This window comes from Bombina bombina, chromosome 3 (assembly GCF_027579735.1).
Source record: "Bombina bombina isolate aBomBom1 chromosome 3, aBomBom1.pri, whole genome shotgun sequence".
Classification (NCBI taxonomy): Eukaryota; Metazoa; Chordata; class Amphibia; order Anura; family Bombinatoridae; genus Bombina; species Bombina bombina.
Window position 1 is genome coordinate 587,632,608 of NC_069501.1, and position 14,095 is coordinate 587,646,702.

The following is a 14,095-nucleotide window of genomic DNA, read 5'->3' on the forward strand; positions in this document are numbered from 1 at the left end:
GGAAGAAGAAGGGAAAGGCTTTCCTCTGAAGTTACGAAAGGAATTCAATTTACTCTGACGTCCTTTAGGCCTATTCTTCTTATCTTGAGGCAAGAGAAATTTTCTGCCAAACTGGGTCCAAACAAGATTTTGCCCTTGTTAGCAATCGCCAGAAGCTTAACTTTAGATGAAACGTCTGCAGACCAGGATTTTAACCAAGGGACAGCGAAACTAGAAGTTTTAGCTCCTAGTCTAACAACCTGTAAAATGTAATCTGCAATAAAGGAATTGGCCAACTTAAGAGCTTAATCCTATCTTGAATTTCATCTAAGGAAGTCTCTACTTGAAGAGAATCAGACAAGGCGTCAAACCAATAAGATGCCGCACTAGTCACGGTGGCAATACACACCGCAGGTTGCCATTGGAGACCTTGATGAAAATAAATCTTTTTCAAATAAGCTTCCAGCTTCTTGTCCATCGGATCCTTAAAAGAGCAGCTATCCTCAATAGGAATAGTGGTTCTCTTAGCCAGAGTGCCCCCTTCAACTTTGGGTACAGTATACCAAGGGTCTTTAATGGAGTCCTCGACAGGAAACATTTTCTTAAATATGGGAGACGGGGAAAGAAACACCCCTGGATTCTCCCATTCCTGTGAGATAATCTCCCTAGCATGGTCCGGCACAGGAAAAACCTCCGAAGTGGAAGGTTCATCAAAGAAACTATTAAGTTTACTAGATTTCTTAGGAGTGACAATGGCAGGGGTATCGGAGTCATCTAAAGTAGCTAAAACCTCCTTTAACAATACACAAAGGTCTTCAAGTTTAAATCTGAAGGATACCACCTCAGTCTCAGAAGAAGGAATTATACTGTCCGAATCTGAAATTTCACCCACAGAATGTCCCGATGTATCTTCCTCTTCAGACTTATGAGAAAGGGCAACTTGGGAAGCAGAACTGAGGACAGGCACCTTACTTTCTGAATCTCTAGATATCCTCTTGTGTTTTCCCTGTAATCTGGGAATGGCAGCTAATCCCGCAGCTACTGCTGAAAATACCTGGGCAGTAGTTTCTGCTTTTAAATAAACTCCACTAGGAGTTATAGAGGAATCACAGGGCACTGCATGTGACGCCATTGAGGCTTGGGATGTAGCAGGAGAAAGCTGAGGTATTATTTTAACAGCATCATCCTGAAAGACATTAGGCTCAAAAATGTTACCTTTATTTTGCAAGATTTTCATAGGAGCTGCATTTTGTGCATCTAAACATAATAAGCCTGAATTCATGAGAGCAGGCTCTTGCTTCATATCAGACATGTTGTGAAACAGTAAATAAACTTGTACAGATGTTTCAAAGATTTTAATATTCAATTAAAATAAGCCAAGGAAAAAATACACTTTTAATTTTATCCCAAATTAGGATCGATCCCCAGCTAAAATGATGTGAGAAAAGTTAAGAAAAAACATTTATAAACATAAAATAAACTTCTAAAATACCCCTCAGGCAACCCCACACCTGGAGTTACGTGTGCTATAGGGTTTTTAACGAACGCAACAAAAGTTGAGTTATTTTACCCTCTATAGCGCAGCCATTATAAGATTTGAAACAGCCGGCTTGTGCATGCGATATGGTGGCGATAAGCTCCATACCGCACAAAATACAAGCGCTGTTTTGATGTGCTCGTGCATGCTTCCCCCATAGACATCAATGGGGAGAGCGGGTTAGAAAAAACCTAACACCTGCGATCGTGGAATGAAAAGCTCCGTAACACAGCCCCATTGATGTCTATGGGGGGGAAAAAAGTTATGTTTAAACCTAATACCCTAACATAAACCCTAAGTCTAAACACCCCTAATTTGCTGCCCCCGACAACGCTGACACCTAAAAAAATCTATTAACCCCTAATCTGCCGCTAACATAGAAATAAAGTAAAACCTAATCTACCCATTGTCCTGAAAAGGGCATTTGTATGGGCATTGCCCTTAAAATGGCATTCAGCTATTGTTCGTGCCCTTAAAAGGACATTTAGCTCTTTTATGAAATGCCCAACCCCTAATCTAAAAATAAAAACCCACCCCAAAACGAAAAAAAAAAAAAACATTACACAAAATAACAAAAGAATTATCCAAAATAATAAAAAAAATTCCTATTCTAATACCCATTTTAAAAAAAACACCCCAAAATAAAAGAAACCTTTTGTAGGGCATTGCCCTAAGTTAAACAGCTCTTTTACCTGAAAACAATACTAAGACCCTCTAACATTACAAACCCCCACCTCCCCCCAAACCCACATTCAGCTCTTTTGCTGCCCTTAAATGGCCATTCAGCTCTTTTAAGAGTCCACACCCTAATCTAAAAAAAAAAACCCCCAAAAAAAACTAACACTAACCCCTCTTTAGGTACTCACAGTTGTTGAAGTCCCGTTTGAACGAACTTCATCCCGGTGGCTCCATCTTCATCCAGGCTGCATCTTCATCCATGCGGCTTTATCTTCATCCATCGCGGGACCGGCATCTTCTTCATCCCTGCGGAGGCAGAGCGGCGATGCGCGGAGGCGGAGATCCAGGAGGAGGTCCAAGGTGAAGGTCCAGGCAGAGGTCCATCAATCCGACGTGGAGGTCCTCTTCATGTGATCGTCCGCTGCACACTGAGGATTGAAATGCAAGGTACCCCTTTTATACTGGGGTACCATTGCATTACTATTGGCTGAAATATTTGAATAAGCCAATAGGAATTAGGGCTGCTAAAATCCTATTGGCTGTTCAAATCAGCCAATAGGATTTAAGCTGCTCTCATTCTATTGGCTGATTCGAATCGCATGAAGAGGACCTCAACGTCGGATCGATGTACCTCCGCCTTGGACCTTCGCCGCTCCGCCTCCACAGGGATGAAGAAGATGCCGGTCCTGCAACGGATAAAGCCTGGATGAAGATGAAGTGGCCGGGATGAAGATTGTTCAAGCAGGACTTCAACAACTGTGAGTACCTAAAGAGGGGTTAGTGTTAGGTTTTTTCAACTTTTTTGGGTGGGGTTTTTTTTTAGTTTAGGGTTTGGGCTTTTCTTAAACAAGCTAAATGCCCTTTTCAAGACAATGCAAAAGAGTTAAATGCCCTTTTAAGGGCAATGCACATACAAATGCCCTTTTCAGGGCAATGGGTATCTTAGGTTTTTGTTAGAGTTCGTTTTTTTTATTTTGGGGTTTGGTTGGGTGGTGGGTTTTATTGTTGGGGGGTCTTTGTGAGTTTTTTTTACAGGTAAAAGAGCTGTTTAACTTAGGGCAATGCCCTACAAAAGGCCCTTTTAAGGGCTATTGGTAGTTTATTGTAGGCTAGGTTTTTTTTTATTTTGGGTGGGCTTTTTTATTTTATAGGGCTATTAGATTAGGTGTAATTCTTTTTTATTTTTTTATTTCATTTGTTATTTTTCGTAATTTAGTGTTTGTTATTTTTTGTAATTTAGTATTTTTTATTTTTTGTAATTAGATATTTTATAATTTTTATAGTAGTGTTAGAATTTTTTTAATATGTATTTTGGTTATCTTTAATTGGTAGTTAGTTTAATTTTAGTTTAATAGTTATATTAGTTTAATTGTTAGTTTAAACTTAGTTTTTTAATTTGACAAGTTTAAGTTTTAATTTAATTTAGGTTTGGAAATTGTAATTTTAATAAAAAGTTAGGGGGGCGTTAGGTTTAGGAGTTACTAGTTTAAATTAGTTAATTGCGATGTGGGGGGCTTTCGGTTTAGGGGTTAATAGTTTAATTTAGTATATTTTGTTGTGGGGGGCTTGTGGTTTAGGGGTTAATAGGTTTATTATAGTGGCGGTGAGCGACGGAATAGGAGTTAATAGATTTATTTTAGTGTGGGCGATGTTGGGGTGTGGGGGAATAGGGGTTAATAACTTTAGTATAGTGGCGGCAATGTTGGGGAGTGGCGGAATAGGAGTTATTAACTTTAATATATTTGCGATGTGGGAGGGCCTCATTTTAGGGGTTAATAGGTAGTTTATGGGTGTTAGTGTACTTTGTGACAGTTTATTTATGAGTTTTATGTAACTACTGGTCTCAGATTGTGAAACGGATCTTGTCAGTATAGGCTGGAACGCAAGCTTTATAGCCTCACCGCAAAACTTGTAATGGCTGTTCTATGGAAGTCCCATGAAAAAAAGTAATTTTTACGCGTGCGGGACTGATGTTGCGTTACAGGCTAAAAGGCTTGCAGGTACAGCTATACCAACAAGACTCATAATGGCTGCGTTACTGTTTTAACGCTGAAATTACCATTTTTTCAGTGTTAAAACACGAACGCAAAACTTGTAATCTAGGTATTACTGAGGTGCCTTACCTCTACCAATTAAGACCGGATCACCCAGAAATGGAGAAAAACAACTTCTTCCTCAGAAACGTTATGAAGTAAAGCCGGTCATGTGACCGCAACTGCCAGGCTCAAATTACTGCTGCGACACAGAGAGGCACTACTTCCTGGTACTCTGAGTACCAGAAATAACCATTTTTTAAAATCTGACAGTTTAAAATGTTGCATTGTTTTATTTTAAAGCAAAGGGGAATTGAATAAGCTGCTGAAATAGAAAATTCAGCCTTACTTTCAGTTTAAACTTGTATTGTTTTATCAAGTAAATATGTGTCAGAAAATAAAGCCTAATAAAATCATTTTACCCTTTCTTTTTAAAAGAGTTTAAATGTTAGTCTCACACATGCTACAGTGCCTGCTTCATGCCCCAGTGTAACCCATAAAACAGGATTATCTATGTCCCAATAAAAAAGCAGTGTTTTTAATTTGTTAAGTGCATGGTCTCCCCAACTGGAAGAAAAAACACTTACCTACTCCGCTGTCCGACACGTAGACAGTTACAAGGTATGAGAGGACACAGTTACTCACAGAGACCTTTGAAAAAGAAAGAACAGAGTAGCCAATTCTGGCTTTCTAAACTAGGGCAGCAATTGTTAGGAAAACAACCCCCCCCCCTCTTCTGCTCTCTCCCCCCTCTTTTGCTCTCTCTCTCTCGCCCTCTTTTACTCTTTCTTTCTCTCTCTCTCTCCCCCCTCTTCTGCTCTCTCCCCCCTCTTTTGCTCTCTCTCTCTCTCGCCCTCTTTTGCTCTCTCCCCCTATTTTGCTCTCTCCACCTCTTTTGCTCTCTCTCTCCTTCTCTTTTGCTCCCCTCCTCTTTTGCTCTCTCTCTGCCCCCTCTTTTGCTCTCTCTCTCTCTCCCCCCCTCGTCCCTTTGTTGCTCTCTCTCTCCCTCCCCCTCCCCCCCTCTTTTGCTCTCTCTCTCTCCCCCTCTTTTTTGTGCTCTCTCCCCCTCTTTTGCTCTCTCTCCCCCCTCTTTTGCTCTCTCTCTCTCTCTCTCCCCCTCGTCCCTTTGTTGATCTCTCCCCCTCCCCCCTCTTTTGCTCTCTCTCTCCCCCTCTTTTTTGTGCTCTCTCCCCCTCTTTTGCTCTCTCCCCCCTCTTTTGCTCTCTCTCTTCCTCCTCTTTTGCTCTCTCTCTCCTCCTCTTTTGCTCTCTACCCCCTCTTTTGCTCTCTCCTCCCCTCTTTTGCTCTCTCTCTCCCCCCCTCTTTTGCTCACTCTCTCTCCTCCCTCTTTTGCTCTCTCTCCCCCTCTTTTGCTCTCTCTCTCCCCTACTTTTGCTCTCTCTCCCCCCTCTTTTGCTCTCTCTCCCTCCCCCTCTTTTGCGCTCTCTCTCCCCCCTTCTCTTTTGCGCTCTCTCTCCCCCCTTCTCTTTTGCTCTCTCTCCCCCTCTCCTTTGCTCTCTCTCCCCCTCTCTTTTGCTCTCTCTCCCCCTCTCTTTAGCTCTCTCTCCCCCCTCTTTTGCTCTTTCCCCCCTCTTTTGCTCTCTCTCTCCACCCTCTTTTGCTCTCTCTCTCCCCCCTCTTTTGCTCTCTCTCTCTCCCCCCTCTTTTGCTCTCTCTCTCTCCCCCCTCTTTTGCTCTCTCTCTCTCTCTCTCTCTCTCTCTCTCTCTCACCCCCCATCTTTTGCTCTCTCTCTCTCCCCCCTCTTTTGCTCTCTCTCCCCCTCTTTTGCTCTCTCTCCCCCTCTTTTGCTCTCTCTGTCTCCCCCCTCTTTTGCTCTCTCTGTTTCCCCCCTCTTTTGCTCTCTCTCTCCCCCCTCTTTTGCTCTCTCTCTCTCCCCCCTCTTTTGCTCTCTCTCTCTCTCTCTCACCCCCCATCTTTTGCTCTCTCTCTCTCTCCCCCCTCTTTTGCTCTCTCTCCCCCTCTTTTGCTCTCTCTGTCTCCCCCCTCTTTTGCTCACTCTGTTTCCCCCCTCTTTTGCTCTCTCTCTCTCCCTCTCTTTTGCTCTCTCTCCCCCTCTCTTTTGCTCTCTTACCCCCCTCTCTTTTGCTCTCTCTCTCTCCCTCTCTATTTTGCTCTCTATCTCCCCCTCTCTTTTGCTCTCTCTTCCCCTCTCTTTTGCTCTCTCTTCCCCTCTTTTTCTCTCTCCCCCCTCTTTTGCTCTCTCTATCCCTCTCTTTTGCTCTCTCTCCCCCTCTCTTTTGCTCTCTCTCCCACCTCTTTTACTCTCTCTCTCTCCCCCTCTTTTGCTCTCTCTCTCCCTCCTCTCTTTTGCTCGCTCTCTCCCTCCTCTCTTTTGCTCTCTCTCTCCCTCCTCTCTTTTGCTCTCTCTCTCCCTCCTCTCTTTTGCTCGCTCTCCTCTCTTTTGCTCCCTCTCCCCTCTCTTTTGCTCGCTTTCTCACTTTCCCCCCTCTCTTTTGCTCTTTCCCTCCTCTCTTTTAGTCTCTCCCCCCTCTCTTTTTTAGTCTCTCTCTTTCTTTCCCCCTCCTCTCTCCCCTCTGTTTTACTCTCTTCTCTGTTTTTCTCTCTCACTTGACCATGCCGCTGCCACCACGGCTGCTCCCATCGGCCACGCCCCTTCATGCACGCTCCGCCTGACCCCTCGTCACGCCCGCCGACCACGCCCCCATCATGGCCTGCCTGACCGACCATGCCCCCACCATGCAGCTTCCACAGTGTGCACTCCTCTGCTGCTCAAGGCCAGGTATGTTTGTCCTCCTGCAGTCCCTACTGCGCATGACTGCATCTGACAAACATACCTGGCCTTTTATTATATAGGATGTGTAAACAATTATATTGTAGTTACTTTCATTTAAGTATGAAGTAGCAAAATAGCAGTGTCACAGGAAATGTGGTATAAATACAGACTTTCGGCTAGATTATGAGTTGTGCGTTAGGGTAAAAAAGCAGCGTTAAGAGATCCTAATGCTGCTTTTTTACGCCCGCTGGTATTACGAGTCTTGAAGGTTTAGGGTGACCGCACACTTCTTTGGCCTTACCGCAAAACGACTTACGTAAACTTCGTAAAGTCTTTTTTCTATGGGACTTTCATAGCGCCGGTATTACGAGTCTGTCCTGGGAGGCCAAAAAGTGAGCGGTACACCCTACCCTGTCAAGAGTCCTAATGCATTTAAAAGTCAGTAGTTATGAGTTTTATGGTACAACGCCATAGCATAAAACTCATAACTAAAGTGCTAAAAAGTACCCTAACACCCATAAACTACCTATTAACCCCTAAACCGAGGCCCTCCCGTATCGCAAATACTAAAATAAAAATTTTAACCCCTAATCTGCCGCTCTGGACACCGCCGCCACCTACATTATATTTATTAACCACTAATCTGCTGCCCCCAACACCGCCGCCACCTACATTATATTTATTAACCCCTAATCTGTCACTCCCAATGTCGCCGCCACCTACCTACACTTATTAACCCCTAATCTGCCGCCCCCAACGTTGCCAACACTATAATAAACATATTAACCCCTAAACCACCGCACTCCAGCCTCGCAAACATTAGTTAAATATTATTAACCCCTAATCTGCCGGCCCTAACATCGCCGCCACCTACCTACATTTATTAACCCCTAATCTGCCGCCCCCAACGTCGCCGCCACTATATTAAAATTATTAACCCCTAAGCCTAAATCTAACCCTAAGTCTAACTTAAATATAATTTAAATAAATCTGAATAAATATTAATATCATTAACTAAATTATTCCTATTTAAAACTAAATACTTACCTGTAAAATAAACCCTAAGATAGCTACAATATAACCTAATAGTTACATTGTAGCTATCTTAGGGTTCATTTTTATTTTACAGGCAAGTTTGTATTTATTTTAACTAGGTAGAATAGATATTAACTAGTTATTAACTATTTAATAACTACCTAGCTAAAATAAATACAAAAGTACCTGTAAAATAAAACCTAACCTAAGTTACACTAACACCTAACACTACACTATAATTAAATAAATTAATTAAATTAAATACAATTACCTAAATTAAATTAAATTAGCTAAAGTACAAAAAACCCCACTAAATTACAGAAAATAATATAAAATTACAGAAATTTAAACTAATTACACCTAATCTAATAGCCCTATTAAAATAAAAAGTCCCCCCAAAACCCTAGCCTAAACTAAACTACCAATAGCCCTTAAAAGGGCCTTTTGCGGGCATTGCCCCAAAGTAATCAGCTCTTTTACCTGTAAAAAAAAAATACAAACAACCCCCCAACAGTAAAACCCACCACCCACACAACCAACCCCCCAAATAATATACTATCTAAAAAAAACTAAGCTCCCCATTGCCCTGAAAAGGGCATTTGGATAGGCATTGCCCTTAAAAGGGCAGTTAGCTCTTTTGCCGCCCAAACCCTAATCTAAAAAAATAAAACCTACCCAATACACCCTTAAAAAAACCTAACACTAACCCCCTGAAGATCGACTTACCAGGAGACGTCTTCATCCAAGCCGGGCGAAGTGGTCCTCCAGACAGGCAGAAGTCTTCATCCAACCCGGGCAAAAGTGGTCCTCCAGACGGGCAGAGGTCTTCATCCAGACGGCATCTTCTATCTTCATCCTTCCGGCGCGGAGCGGGTCCATCTTCAAGACATCCAACGTGGAGCATCCTCTTTATCCAACGACTAAAACAGAATGAAGGTATCGTTAAGTGACGTCATCCAAGATGGCGTCCCTTAGATTCCGATTGGCTGATAGAATTCTATCAGCCAATCGGAATTAAGGTAGAAAAAAATCATCAGCCAATAGGATTGGGCTCGCATTCTATTGGCTGTTTCTCTGTAATTTAGTATTTGTTTGTTTGTTTTTTTACTTTAGCTAATTTAATTTAATTTAGGTAATTGTATTTAATTTAGTTAATTTATTTAATTATAGTGTAGTGTTAGATGTTAGTGTAACTTAGGTTAGGTTTTATTTTACAGGTAAATTTGTCTTTATTTTAACTAGATAGTTATGAAATAGTTAATAACTATTTAATAACTATTCTACCTATTTAAAATAAATGCAAACTTGCCTGTAAAATAAAAATAAACCCTAAGATAGCTACAATGTAACTATTAGTTATATTGTAGCTATCTTAGGCCTAGATTTAGAGTTGGGCGGTAGCCGTGAAAACCAGCGTTAGAGGCTCCTAACGCTGGTTTTTACCGCCCTTTGGTATTTGGAGTCAGTCAGGAAAGGGTCTAACGCCCACTTTGCAGTCGCAACTTTTCCATACCGCAGATCCCCCTACGCAATTTGCGTATCCTATCTTTTCAATGGGATCTATCTAACGCCGGTATTTAGAGTCGTGGCTGAAGTGAGCGTTAGAAATCTAATGACAAAACTCCAGCCGCAGAAAAAAGTCAGTAGTTAAGAGCTTTCTGGGCTAACGCCGGTTTATAAAGCTCTTAACTACTGTGCTCTAAAGTACACTAACACCCATAAACTACCTATGTACCCCTAAACCGAGGTTCCCCCACATTGCCGCCACTCTATTAAAATTTTTTAACCCCTAATCTGCCGACCGCACGCCGCTGCCACCTACGTTATCCCTATGTACCCCTAATCTGCTGCCCCTAACACCGCCGACCCCTATATTATATTTATTAATCCCTAATATGCCGCCCTCAACGTCGCCGCTACCTACCTACACTTATTAACCCCTAATCTGCCGACCGGACCGCGCTGCTATTATAATAAAGTTATTAATCCCTAATCCGCCTCACTCCCGCCTCACTCCCACCTCAATAACCCTATAATAAATATTAACCCCTAATCTGCCCTCCCTAACATCGCCGACACCTAACTTCAAGTATTAACCCCTAATCTGCCGATCGGAGCTCACTGCTACTCTAATAAATTTTTTAACCCCTAAAGCTAATTCTAACCCTAACCCTAACACCCCCCTAAATTAAATATAATTTTATTCTAACAAAATAAATTAACTCTTATTAAATAATAATAACTTATTCCTATTTAAAGCTAAATACTTACCTGTAAAATAATTATATTGTAGCTATTTTAGGATTAATATTTATTTTACAGGCAACTTTGTATTTATTTTAACCAGGTACAATAGCTATTAAATAGTTAATAACTATTTAATAGTTATCTAGTTAAAATAATTACAAAATTACCTGTAAAATAAATCCTAACCTAAGTTACAATTAAACCTAACACTACACTATCAATAAATTAATTAAATAAAATACCTACAATTATCTACAATTAAACCTAACACTACACTATCAATAAATTAATTAAATACAATACCTACAAATAAATACAATTATAAAAAAATATTTACAAACATTAGAAAAATATTACAACAGATTGAGCCAATAGAATGCGAGCTCAATCTGATTGGCTGATCGGATCAGCCAATCGGATTGAACTTGATTCTGATTGGCTGATTCCATCAGCTAATCAGAATTTTCTTACCTTAATTCCGATTGGCTGATAGAATCCTATCAGCCAATCGGAATTCGATGGACGCCATCTTGGCGTCGGTAGAAGAGGATGTTCCGCGTCAGCTGGAAGATGATGGCTCCGGAAGAAAGAAGATTGAAGATGCTGCTTCATAGAAGACTTCATCCCGATGATGGACTTCTTCAGCACCCGCTTGGATCAAGACTTCAGCCCGATGATGGATTTCTTCAGCCGCCGCTTGGATCCAGACTTCAGCCTGAGGATGGACGTCACTCTTCAGCCCCCCGCTTGGGCTTGGATCAAGACTTCAGACCCTCTTCTGGACCGATCGGTGAACCTGGCATGGTGAAGACAAGGTAGGGAGATCTTCAGGGGCTTAGTGTTAGGTTTATTTAAGGGGGGTTTGGGTTAGATTAGGGGTATGTGGGTGGTGGGTTGTAATGTGGGGGGGTATTGTATGGTTTTTTTTTACAGGCAAAAGAGCTGAATTCTTTGGGGCATGCCCTGCAAAGGGCCCTTTTAAGGGCTGGTAAGGTAAAAGAGCTTTGAACTTTTGTAATTTAGAATAGGGTAGGGCATTTTTTTATTTTGGGGGTCTTTGTTATTTTATTAGGGGGCTTAGAGTAGGTGTAATTAGTTTAAAATTGTTGTAATATTTTTCTAATGTTTGTAAATATTTTTTTATTTTTTGTAACTTAGTTCTTTTTTATTTTTTGTACTTTAGTTAGTTTATTTAATTGTATTTATTTGTAGGAATTGCATTTAATTTATTTATTAATAGTGTATTGTTAGGTTTAATTGTAGATAATTGTAGGTATTTTATTTAATTAATTTATTGATAGTTTAGTGTTAGGTTTAATTGTAACTTAGGTTAGGATTTATTTTACAGGTAATTTTGTAATTATTTTAACTAGGTAACTATTAAATAGTTATTAACTATTTAATAGCTATTGTACCTGGTTAAAATAAATACAAAGTTGCCTGTAAAATAAATATTAATTATAATTTATATTGTAGCTATATTAGGGTTTATTTTACAGGTAAGTATTTAGCTTTAAATAGGAATAATTTATTTAATAAGAGTTAATTTATTTAGTTAGATTTAAATTATATTTAATTTAGGGGGGTGTTAGGGTTAAAGTTAGACTTAGCTTTAGGGGTTAATAAATTTATTAGAGTAGCGGTGAGCTCCTGTCGGCAGATTAGGGGTTAATACTTGAAGTTAGGTGTCAGCAATGTTAGGGAGGGCAGATTAGGGGTTAATACTATTTATTATAGGGTTATTGAGGCGGGAGTGAGGCGGATTAGGGGTTAATACATTTATTATAGTAGCGCTCAGGTCCGGTCGGCAGATTAGGGGTTAATAAGTGTAGTTAGGTGGAGGCGACGTTGGGGGCGGCAGATTAGGGGTTAATAAATGTAATATAGGGGTCAGCGATGTTAGGGCAGCAGATTAGGGGTACATAGGGATAATGTAGGTGGCGGGGGTGTACGGAGCGGCAGATTAGGGGTTAAAAATAATATGCAGGGGTCAGCGATAGCGGGGGCGGCAGATTAGGGGTTAATAAGTGTAAGGTTAGGGGTGTTTAGACTCGGGGCACATGTTAGGGTGTTAGGTGCAGACATAGGAAGTGTTTCCCCATAGGAAACAATGGGGCTGCGTTAGGAGCTGAACGCGGCTTTTTTGCAGGTGTTAGGTTTTTTTTCAGCTCAAACAGCCCCATTGTTTTCTATGGGGGAATCGTGCACGAGCACGTTTTTTAAGCTGGCCGCGTCCGTAAGCACCGCTGGTATCGAGAGTTGCAGTGGCGTTAAATTATGCTCTACGCTCCCTTTTTGGAGCCTAACACACTGAAAACCCAGCCATTCTGTGAACTCTAAATACCAGCGGTATTTAAAAGGTGCGGGGGGAAAAAAAGCATGCGTAGCTAAAGCACCCCTTTGGCCGCCAAACTCTAAATCTAGCTGTTAGGGTTTATTTTACAGGTATTTAGTTTTAAATAGGAATAATTTAAATAATGATATTAATATTTATTTAGATTTATTTAAATTATATTTAAGTTAGGAGATGTTAGGTTTAGGGTTAGACTTAGGTTTAGGGGTTAATAACTTTAATATAGTGGCGGCGATGTTGGGGGCGACAGATTAGGGGTTAATAAATGTAGGTAGGTGGCGGCGATGTTAGGGCCGGCAGATTAGGGGTTAATAATATTTAACTAATGTTTGCGAGGCGGGAGTGTGGTGGTTTAGGGGTTAATATGTTTATTATAGTGGCGGCGCCGTTAGGGGCGGCAGATTAGGGGTTAATAAGTGTAGGTAGGTGGCGGCGACATTGTGGGCGGCAGATTAGGGGTTAATAAATATAATGCAGGTGTCGGTGATGTCGGGGGCGGCAGATTAGGGGTTAATAAGTGTAAGATTAGGGGTGTTTAGACTCGGGGTTCATGTTAGGGTGTTAGGTGTAAACATAAATTTTATTTCCCCATAGGAATCAATGGGGCTGCGTTAAGGAGTTTTACGCTGCTTTTTTGCAGGTGTTAGGCTTTTTTTCAGCCGGCTCTTCCCGTATTCATATGGGGAAATCGTGCACGTGCACGTTACACCAGCTCACCGCTGACTTAAGCAGCGCTGGTATTGTAGTGCGGTAATGAGCAAAATTTTGCTCAACGCTTACTTCTTGTCTTTTAACCACAGGTTTCTGAAAACTCGTAATACCAGTGCTGCAGGTAAGTGAGCGGTGAGGGAAAACTGCTCGTTAGCACCGCACAGCCTCTAACGCAAAACTCGTAATCTGGGCCTTTGTGTGCACCTAATAATTTTGTGTCTTTTTATATATAGTTTGTGGATTACCTCATCAAGCTCACTCAAGAGATCTCACTCAAATTTATAATAATGTTAGACGTGCATACACTGCTAAACAAAGGGACGGTGTAAAGAGACACATTAATTAGATAATAATAGACGTGCCACTGAATACGGTATCAATGAATGCGCATGCTCAAACGAGTAAGGTAACCTTTCACAAATCTTAGAATACCTTTAAATAAATATTTCTTTCCTAAGATATGGTGAGTCCATGACGTCATCATTTACTGTTGGGAATATCACTCCTGGCCAGCAGGAGTTGGCAAAGAGCACCACAGACAAGCTGTTAAGTATCACTCCCCTTCCCAAAAACCCCAGTCATTCTCTTTGCCTTGATGCATGGAGGAGGTGAAGTTTTATGTGTCTGAAGAAAATTGGATTTCTTTTACTTCAAGCAAGTTTTTAACTACTTCAGAAAGCCAGAGTAGGTTTACTCTGTTCTTTCCCTTTTCAGTCTGGGTCTAGCCGTAGTCCACGTTAGTCTCTTCAGTAGAGCAGTGATAGCT

General features: G+C 41.2%; 1 protein-coding gene across 1 annotated transcript in view; it reads left to right on the top strand.

The window, feature by feature from the left end:
* LOC128653708 (uncharacterized) overlaps nt 1-14,095 on the top strand; it is a 157,172-nt gene that overhangs the window by 126,994 nt on the left and 16,083 nt on the right. The gene's annotated exons all lie outside the window — the stretch shown is intronic.